This window comes from Boleophthalmus pectinirostris, unplaced genomic scaffold, assembly GCF_026225935.1.
Source record: "Boleophthalmus pectinirostris isolate CB_2022bp ecotype Guang Dong unplaced genomic scaffold, ASM2622593v1 HiC_scaffold_21, whole genome shotgun sequence".
In the NCBI taxonomy this organism is placed as follows: domain Eukaryota; kingdom Metazoa; phylum Chordata; class Actinopteri; order Gobiiformes; family Gobiidae; genus Boleophthalmus; species Boleophthalmus pectinirostris.
The window spans coordinates 12,050,597-12,062,042 of NW_026571175.1; positions in this window are offsets into that span (position 1 = coordinate 12,050,597).

Here is an 11,446-nt window from a genome sequence, read left to right on the forward strand (position 1 = left end):
ACAACAATTGTCCTTTTTTGCCTGCCCTTGTACCAAATATGCACTGCGATAATCAAATTGGCAGCAAACAGTTAAATACAGTTGATTTTGGCTGTTCTCAAAACTTGGAAAACTGAATTAGGTCATTTTAAATAGTTTAAAATGGTTGTCCATTGGTTTATTCTTTACTTGTCTAATGCAATCCTAGCATCCTAATTATTCACAGTGAGTTCATAAGAGCTTTTAAATCAGAGACCAAGGTGGAGCTTTACCGTCACAGTAATGCTAACAACAACTAGCATGCAAACAGCGTACCAGTCATACTTCTTGGTTCATAAATAAAAACGCTTTATAATTAGATGGAGACAGCACACAGCAATCTCATTTTGACCCTGTAAGAGCTGCTTTTGCAATATAACTGTAATGGTACATAAAGGATATTTTCTTTATTGGATGAAAAAAAAAATAGGTGCAGCACCTTTAGCGTCTGCTGCATTTGACCCATTGTTCAATACCAATACACAAACTTCAGGTAGATCTTGAGGTAGATTTGAGTAGAAGTAACTAACCCATAGAATTTTTTCCTATAAAACTGTGCACGTATTGAATTTAAATTTTCGTCAAAATTTGTGCACATCTCAAATCTCAAAGCGTGGACAGTACAACTCAACCCGAGCGTTCATTGGTTTTCATTTGGCTTCTCATGCTACATCGAGGCTCATCCCATTAGCTCTGTTCCTCCATGGGGCAGTAGACACACGTGCTGGCTCAGTGTTATGACATCAGGGAGGCAGAGGCGGGCTAGACGTTGGCAGCGTCAGCCTGGCACCACACATGACTACATAAGCTCTCTGTCACACTGCTCAGTCAAGTCTACAGCAAAGGAAATAGAAGACAGCACTGTAATCTGACTCTGTTTAATGGCAAGGAAATAACTATTTTAGTTTTTGCTTATTCATTTATGAGGTATTTATGTTGTTATGTAGCTTTTCAGACTTAGCAAACGTCTGTGAATTTAAAGGTGCCATAAGTAACTAAGTAAATAATCTTTCTGGTGGAGGGTTCGGTACCTGCCTCCATTTTGCCTGAGATGTTCCAGAGAGACAAAGCACGTGACATTGCCAAGCCAAGGTAAAGGTCAGATCTGTGGAAAGGCAAGCCTGCTCACCATTAGAGTATATAATGGATGTCTCCATTTTTTAAAGCAATTAAAACACAAGTAACTGCAAAAAATTTTAAAATTAAAGCTCATCTATAGATCTCTCCAGTTAAAAAATATACACATAATATACAAACTTAAGGAGTCCAGGATTCAAAAGAACTAACTTTTTGGACATTAAAGGCATACAGTGTAACTCTTTTGGTCTGTCACATTTTTGTCTCCATGGAGATGTTACTGTTTTGCCAGTCCAGTTGAATTGGCAAAGGCAAACACCCTACTTACAATTTGAATGTATGTCTTTCCATTGGCTATTTTGGAGCAAACACTGTTGATTAAACACATGAAAAATATCATATTTTTCAGACTATAAGTCGCTTCGGAGTATAAGTCACACCAGCCAAAAAATGCATAATGAAGAAGAAAAAAACATATGTAAATTGCACCGGACTATAAGTCGCACTTTTTGGGGGAAATTTATTTTATAAAATTAGAGACCAGGAAAGGCAAGTTATAGTAATAACAACAGAATAGAGAAGAACCGGCTGTTAACATCACACATGACCAGCGCTTCAGATAACTATAGCATAAAAAACAGAACAGAACAAGTTTACCAAACTCTCCATCTCACTCCAAATCACAAAATCCATCCTCAGTGCCACTCCACAACCTCCAGAGGTTGAGCAACTCCACAACCTCCAGAGGTAAACGGAGCGCCGCTTCATATTTTGCGTAGCTGTCGTCAGACTCAGCATCAGTTCCAGTTAGAATTATGGTTGGATGGTTTGAGTTGTCACTGAAGTCCAGGCTTTGTCGATCCATCCAATGACTTCCAGGAAAGTTGCATGGAGCACCCTTCCAGTTGCTGTGAAGCTGTGTTTTCCATCCCTGCCTTTCACCAGTCCCACAAGTTTCTTGCTCACTCCAAACTTCCTTTCTGCTTCTCAATTACTGTTTTCGACTGAATATTTCACTACTTGCAGCAGGCCAATGGCTTTTTATGCAGGAGACATGCACAGTAGGGTGTGAAGTGATAGTGGTACAGGAGTACCAGATACTGACACACAAGCCTAGAGTGTCCTCTCGCAGCTGTCAGTGCGAAAATTTTTATATATAAGTCGCACTGGAGTATAAGTCACAGGACCACCCAAACCATGAAAAAAGTGTGATTTATTGTCACACTTTATACAGCACATGATATAGATAAGTTTAATGCCATATCCTGGAACATTCAACTCAAAGCAATAGCATCATGATAAAAACAAACATCTTGCCATCAGAAAGTTACACAATACACCTTTAAAATTATTTTGTGACTCTTTTTGTGGATTATTTGGGTTAATTCCCTGAACACATCATCATCATTATTAACCACATTAAAGACAGTTATGGAACCCAGACATTTGCTAGGTTTGCCCACTCTGCTAATTGCTGTCTCTTCTTCACAAGAGCTATTGGTCTATGGCTGGCCTCATTCTTTCTCTTCAGTATTCTCCGAGCGCACTTTACACGGGATGACTTCATATTCCTCTGCATCTGTCCTTTTATGGCTCTAGTTCACATATATTACCTTTTCTATTACATGCACTGACATCTCTATGGATTTAAAGGTCCTATGGTGCTTTTTTGAGGGTTTTTTACTAATACAGCTTAAAGCAATTCATTCCTGTCCTTGTTTCAAAGTGTTACTGTTGGTAGCTGAGGGCACAAGGAGAGAAGCAGTTCAAAAAAAGACTAAAAATAGTACCAATAGCAATGTAGTGAAGTCAACTTGAGTGCAAGAAATCTCGGTCTATGGCTACGTTTATATGATGACGGTCTGAACAGACGCAAGATGCAAAGGTGGTGTCACATCTTCACTTTTTATTCTGTGTTTAGACAAGCGTTTTTCAGGAGGAAATCTGGGCTCAAAAGTGTATGGAATTCTATTGGGTATGCATGCCAGGGGGCTAGGTGGTGACGCTAGGTGGTGATGTATGTGATGTAAAATTGTACGCCACTTGAGCAGATCTGACCAGAATTTTGCGTTTTGAGCAGTGTAGATGGAAACACTAAGGCGGCGCATATTCAACTTTTCCACTCTGGACAGTGGTTTCAGATTTTTGCCTTTTTAAGCTCCAAAAATGCCATCACCGTCTAAATGAAAGGCACTTTCGATGAAAGATTTTATCATTTTTACCTACAAGCGTTCTCGTGCAAACAGGCCCTATGAAGGTAAGTGTACTTTAAAAGTGGAGTGCACTTCCTGGACAAAATAGCTCTGCTGTATGCATCTAAAAATCAAGAAGTGTACTGTTAGCATGCTAGTTGTTAGTGCCCAAACGCTATACTGGCCTATGAAAGAAAAACACTCAATCTCATGGTCATGTATAATTAGAATGCTATTAAGAGTCATAAAAGTGAGTCATATTTTAGGACCACGGCAAACCATTTAAAATGTTCGTGTTAGTGTTTTTTAAGTTTTTAAGGCAGTAAAACTCAGGTACAGTGTAAAATAAACAGAAAGGAAAATGTTTTTGTCATATTTGTGGTCATTTACAAAGTGTTGTAATTTTCAATAGCCAACAGCCTATGTGAAAGGTAACTGGTCTGGGCACATTCAGTATATACCCACAATAAACTCAATTGAAGAATTTTAATTTTGCTTTGCTTTAAACATGAGGGATAAGGCGTCCATCAACTGTAAAACCAGCAACATCTTACCATCACAGGGCCTCCACAAAGCTACAAATGGCCTTGAGAGCTTCCATACTTCCATACTATACTTGTCTATAGAAGAGTTTGACATATAGGCTTTCCTGTGATGGCCTCTGTCCATTTTATTGACTCTGGTAAATTTCATGACTGACCACATTTCCCAGAATGACTTTCACTGGCCATATGAGCTCATCTACATGTCTGAGCAGGTCTGATGACTGTGTCTGAAGATGAAGGGAGGGGCCCTGGCTGCACGCCCGCCCCCACATCTTCTGATAACACAATGACGTCATTTTCACTTTGTACCATACACCAGTAGCATCAAAATATCAGCATTTTTTAGACTCAAAATAGCATCTAAATTGTTTGAATTTTTGCTCTGATTATTTAAATAGAAAGCGTTTTAGTTAACATTTCATATATATAATTTTATTTTGATAGAAGGATAAAGAAAATGCTTTATCTTAGCGTAAGTAATTATGATTAAATTTTATTTTTAAAAAAAGTTTTTTCAGACATAAACATTGACCAAGTTATGCTTAGGTAGCAAAGCTGATTGTAGCAATAACCAAATTAGGCACAGAGGACCAAAAATACTAGCCTTATTCATCAGCCGGTTTTACTTTGTTTCATTTCGTACAAACTGTCTGACCTCGCAGCCTTAGATTTCGTTTGCTCGAAGGTAGGCGAGTACTTTTTATCATTTAACCAATCGCTGCTATTTGGTTGTGATGTATGTATTGCGCCGCTAACGGGGCTAACTGGTATATTAAGCTTTTCCCAAATCCCATAGGAAGAAGGGCAATAACGTCTTTCCCCTTGATGAATTCACCAAACATTCTCTTTGCTCCGGCTTTAAATCCTCGATCTCAGGAATCGTTGACAACACTGAATATATCACTCTTTGCTGATTGGCTGGTGCCTGAACTTGCACTTCCGGGGGTTTTGTGAACCATTTATTGTATTTTGATTCCTGACCGAGTTACTGGAGAGAAATGAAATTGAGCAGAGGCACTAGGTGGCACCATCCTGGCTACCAAAATAATGCATGTGGGGCAAAAAGCTTTTCAAGATATTCCTGTTTTGTCTATTTTTTTGTTTTGTTTATGCATTTCTTTACCTAATAAATCTGACAACAGCAGATTTATTTTGTTTCTGAAGTTTAAAAATATATATATGATGGTTTAGGAATGATTTTGGCAAAGAAGGACCCCAATCGGTGTTTTGCATAGGGCCCTTAAACATCTTTAAACGGCCCTGTTGGGTAGTAAAATCTAAAAGCCCTTCTCAAATGTCTCATCTCATTCAGCTCCAGGGTTATAGCTACTCATCCTGTGCTAACCGCTGTCCTGTTTGAAAGGATGATGGTATGATATCAGGGTAGTGCTAATAGCCCAGATTAGGCTTATGATTACCACGCTAAGATAACAAACTCACATAGCCGTATCTCTCTCAATCTCATCCTAAGCTGACTGGACACGGTTTCTGTCACTGTAGATAGCCTATTAGCTCTGGCAGTAACTCACTGAGCCTGTTAGTATGAGACAAATCAATGGACTCATTCTGGTTAGAGTTAATTTGATTACCGTGGACAGGACAGGTCACTCATTTATGGTGTGCAGTTGCTGACTATTGCACAGAGAGGTCACCGTGACAAGTCATTTGTGACATTTTTATATTAGAGTGTCAGCAAAATGATAGCCATTTCACACTTGAGAACTAATGTTTAACCGATGGGGATATAAAGATGCTGATTTCTAAACATGGCATTAATGTAAAAGTAGTTAACATCAGCTCTTTATTTATTTATTTTTACATTTTATTATTATCCATTATCCATTGTTCTCTATGGATTTTTGGCACATCTGGCCAGTAATGTATCTATTGCTTTGTAAGAGAGTCCATACTTAGTGGGTTTCCATTATAAATGCTTCTGTAATGAGGCCAGTTTCCAAAAAGAATGACTTTGGCCTAGTTTTATATCTCAAAATGCCCAAATGGTACAAATGCTGTTGAAAAGTTGGAAAGTTTATGTTTAAAATTTTAAAGATTGGACGTAGATTTTCCCTCACGGAATCAAACTGAAAATAAATTGATTCTATAGCATCTTTAGAAAACTATACAAATGCTGTTTCCTATTATTTTATTCAGCCGCACCCAGAATTGCAAAAATGGTCGTGCCTGTTTAATTAGAATCTTTTGCCAACAGCAGCCATCTGTGGATCATTTTTAGTCTTAGTCTTCACCAATCCCCCTGTGACCGGTACCTCCCTTTGGTCCTGGGCATCCCTTTGTCTTCTAACTCACTCCATCTCTAGTCTGACATCATCATATTCTGCAGGGACCCTCTGAGACTGTAATAACCACTGAATCAGCACAAGTCACTTAGCGTCTGCCCCCAGTGCATGCCCCCTCCCTCCACCTTTTTTAACCCAAACCCCGCCCACCCCGTCCTCACCCCTCCCCTCTTGCTCGTACTCACATAGGGCGCTCCAGGCTGCTCAAAACAAGCGCTCCCATGTGGTTTCTACTCTCCTTTTACCCAGGGCAGAGCTACAGACATCATGAAAAATATGGAAAGGCAAAAATGAAATATTTATCAAAACTTCAAAGTATTAGCCTTGAACCCTTCACCTGCTTTTGGAAAAAAATTGCATCCCATTTGCAGGAGAGTTGCTTTTTTTTTAAGTTTGAGCATGTTTTTATTCATGATATGATGTCCCATGTAGCTTTTCAAGTGAATGGCACACTACCTGCTTGTCTCATTGGAGATGATAATGCTTTGACATGGATGTTCTTCAACATATCTATCTTCGTGGAAACAAGGAGGTGACACCATCAGGCCTGTTTACTGGTAACATCGCTGGAAAGGTGACTTCTGACTTCTGTTAAAAATAACTAAATATTTTGTTATAGTTAGTTATTTTAAACAAGATAAGATCACTTTTCCACCTTTGCAACATTGCCCGTCTCCACCCCTCCCTCTCTCAGCCCACCGCAGAAATACTCATTCATACATTTATCTCCTCCAGACTCGACTACTGCAACAGCCTCCTGTACGGTCTCCCCTCCACCCACCTCCAAAAACTGCAATACATCCAGAACTCCGCCAACCGCCTCCTCACCCACACCCTCTCCAGAGACAACATCACTCCTGTCCTTAAGCAACTCCACTGGCTCCCTGTACAATACCGCATCCAATACAAGGTCCTCCTCATCACCTACAATTCCCTCCATAACCTGGACCCCTCCCTGTCTCACTGACCTCCTCTATCTGCACTGTCCCACCCGCCGCCTCAGATCAGCCGACACCAACCTCCTCACTCCCCTCATCAGGACAAAGCACCGGACCTTGGTGGACTGAGCCTTCGCCACGGCTGCCCACCTCCCTCTGGAACGCATTCCCACAATCCATCAGGAACTCGGACTCACTGCAGCACTTCAGATCACATCTAAAAACTCACCTGTTCAATCTGGCATTCCCTCCATGATTCCCTAGTTTTCTACAGTGTCACTGTTTTATTTGTTTGTAAAGCGTCTTTAAGTGTCCACAAAAGCACTATATAAGTCCGATGTATTATTATCATTATTATTATTATTATAAATACCTCTAAATAAATAAATGTATGATAGATAGTGTACGTTTATTACCATAGTGTGGAACATTCCAGGCAATTCAATAATGTTTCCATGGAAACATACAGGTGACGTTTCTCAGTCTAAATTTAAGAAGACAATCGGCAAACAGAATCTACAAAACTGCAACTGAAACACAGATTTTCTGGTTTTAAAAGAAGAAAGCATGTCATACATTCTACCATAAAACAGGAAAATATAACTCACATTTTATTATAGATTGTGGCATTTACACTTAGAATGGCAATCAAAATTATGTAGTTTTATTGATATTCATGAAAATACCAGCACAATACTGTATAAGACATGTACATTAAACAAAGGAACCCCCACATCACAAGTCATAAATAATAGAGAGATTTCATAAATATTGAATCAATGGGTGATGGTATACAGTATATGTGGCACTGTGAAAGCAAAGTTAAATTAAATGTTAAAGGAATCTAAACAAGGTAAACAAAGGAACAATACGCATGGTCCAAATCTTACAAATGTGTTATCTTGTCCATAATATCTGCACAATATTTAACACAGTTGTGTTTCAGTGATAGGAGCCAGGCGTCTTGGAGCCATGTCCACAGTTTCCATAGAGGCACTGCTCATAAATCTCCGTATAGCCTACTTAATGTACACATGTAATTTTATGACCCTTTTAAACGCCATGATTCATGTCAGTGCATCATACATGACAACAACACAACTCTATAGGAAACATGAGCCACTGATCCAAGCCTGTTTTACATCTGCTGACATTGCTAATACACCTATTACAATGTATGTACCAACATGCATTATTAATATGGTCATTTATGGCTATTATTCTACACTGGGAGCTGTTTTGTTTACATTGGCCATCTCCACAAAATGCTGTTGTTCATTTTAAGGAATCAGGTACAAGCCAGAGTTTACAGATTATAAAGACATTTCCACATTAAAATCCTACTTGGAGCCTATATATATGTTTAAAAGTGCACTACATTGGCATAGTGGCTCTTGCCCCACTGCGAGAAGGTTCCAGGTTCGACTCCTTCGACTTGTGTGGAGTTTGCATGTTTTTCCTGTGGGTGGGTTTCAACCAGGCTCTCCTGTTTACTCCATCAACCCAATACATGCACAATAGGTAACAGCTCAGATAGTCTTGTGGAGATGGGTCCCCAGGTGCAGCACTGCAGCACCCACTGCTCCTGATGATGGTCAAATGCAGAGGACAAATTTCCCTCATGGGACAATAAAATGTTCCTTAACCTTAACTATGTTACTTTTCTGGTGTAGGGTCTGTCACATGCTTGTCTTCATAGAAAATTCCATAGTATGGCATTCCATTTATAAATTTACATAGAGACAAGCAGATGACATCAATAGAAGAAGTTCCCAGTCAGATCTGTGAAGCAAATCCACACACAGTAAGAGTGCACATTTTTCAAGGTATTTTGAGTCAAAAAACATGTGTTATTAAATAAATGTAAAATAGATGAGTTTACCCATATTGTGGAACATTACTAGCCAGGCTGGCGCCACCTAGTGCCTCTGCTCAATTTCATTTCTCACCAGTGACGAGGTCAGGAATCAAAATACACTAGACGGTTCGCAAAAAACCCCGAAAGTGCACCAGACAATCAGTGAAGAGCCATACATTCTGTGTCGGCAACGATTCCTGAGATCAAGGATTTAAAGCCAGAATAAAGAGAATGTTTGGTGAATTTTATCAAGGGGAAAGACTTTATTGCCCTTCTTCTTACAGGATTTAGGAAAAGCTTAATATACCAGTTAGCCCTGTTAGCAGCGCATTACATACGTCACGACCAAATAGCAGCGACTTGATTAAATAAAAAAGTACCTGCCTACTGTCGAGCGAATGAATTCTAATGCTGGGAGGTCAGACGGTTTCTACAAAGTGAAACCAGCTGATGAATTAGGCTATAAAATTACAACTCCGGGAAGACAATTTTGTAGCTGATCCTTCACCAGAAAAGTTACATAGTGCACATTAAAACAAACATTTCAACATTCAATAAAACATCTCCCTGTCAGTTCTGTTAGTAACGACCACACTGCTAATTTAAAAATGCTTCAATTCCAAATTCTGCCAGCAGAGTGCACAAGACACTTAAACCAAGTGCAAAAACAGCTCTAAATGTATGTTTTCCTGCTTTATAATTTCAAATAGCCATCATGGTATGTCCTCTTTATCATTAGAAGCTTGACATTTTCTATTGAAGTTGCTGCTCTGGTGAAAGGCCTCTTATCAAAAGCATTGTGCTGGGGGTGAGTTGACAGGACAGTGGGGGTCCAGAGAGGGGCTTAGGGGAGATGTCTGAGATCAGAGCCTACATGGAGGATTATAGAAAACAGGGCGAGGCCAGGGAATTGGATTAGCAACCCCACCGGTCAGAAAGGGAAGGTTCATTCTAGGGTCAAATGGCAAGACACAAAGCTATAGTGGTTTATGTATTTTACCAAGCCATTACATTAAATTACATTAAAGTGCATTGCAGAGCTTTCATACTAACTTCTTAAAATGCTTATTTCAAGATGGGCAGATTCAAAAATATGCAGAAATCCACCATGTTAAAGCATCCTTTTTTCTTTTTCTTTTTTACATAGTAGCACAGTGACCCAAGCTTTGACCCACCAACTGGAAGGTTGCTGGTTCACACATACCCAAGAAGATTTTGTTGCTGTTTCACTAAACAGGACACCTAAGTTGAAAAGTAATTATACTGGTTTCAAATGTATTTTTAAAAATTTTATTTTGTTATTAGGTAAAAAAAAAAAAAACATTTTGCATTGACCTTACAAGCAAATTACGGTCAAGCTTGGTCTATACTTATTAGCTTTTGGCAAAAGTGTTCTAAATCAGATGCCCTTTCTCACTCTTGCCACATTTCCTTAACCCTAAAACAAAGCTTTCTTGTGTTCAGTTTTCTAATTTTAGATCACGTATTACGCCGTGTCTATGATATGAAAAGCGCGCATTCATAGTGTGTTCTGAATAAAACATGAGTAGGAATTGTGTCATTAAATACAACGGGCCCATGCAATTTCATCGGCTGGGAATATATTGGTAACAATGATTTGCCTGGTTGGTGTTTGGTCACTCGGAGCATGAGGCACTATTGGTTTGGGAGCACAACCTTTCAAATCAAATGTTAAGTAAATTGCATTGCAGTGATGAAATATGCTAAAAAGAACTATGCATTACTGCTCATCTGGAATTCTTGGCAGCATGATTTCCGTGCTCAATTTGCATGTTCTCCACCTAGTGTCAAGGTGGATTTCCTCTGGGTAGACCATTTTGGACTACCAACCACATAGAAATGCACAAAACAGGCTAATTCTACACTCCTGACCATATATACAATCAAAATACCTTACCTAAATACCTCAATAGATATATTTTTGTTCAGTATTGTGAGGCTTATTCTCAATTCTAATTCATGTTTTCTCCACCCGATTGCTTAATACAGTCCCTGGCACATTCCCTGCACGTGAGGATCACTGGCTTGCACTCATGGTCTACTCATGCAGATCTAATGTATGCAGAGAGAGAGAGGAAGAGAGAGACACAGAGAGAGAGAGGTGGACTACTTCTAGACAGCATCCCGGAGAGAAGAGCAGTTGAAATGATTACATAAGCTGCTGTTACATAAAACTTATCACGATACTTAAACATGACCGACGGATGGATTAAACCCAAGGGCATTGGGGTGCAGACTTTGTTCTATCATACTGTAAATTGATAAAAGGAGCTTCCAGGACATGAGGAAATTGTATTAAACATCAGGATAAAGCGAGCAGCAAGATTTGATAGCTCAGATGGATTAGCTGAATTCAAAAGGAAACATAAAATGATTCAGCAAAGCCATAGGTTTGAAAATAGCCATCTGATAGTCGGGCAGTCTTTAGTGCGCACTATAAAAAGCAACTTTTACCATCAATGCGTGCACTTAACAACATGACAAGAAGCTATAACAT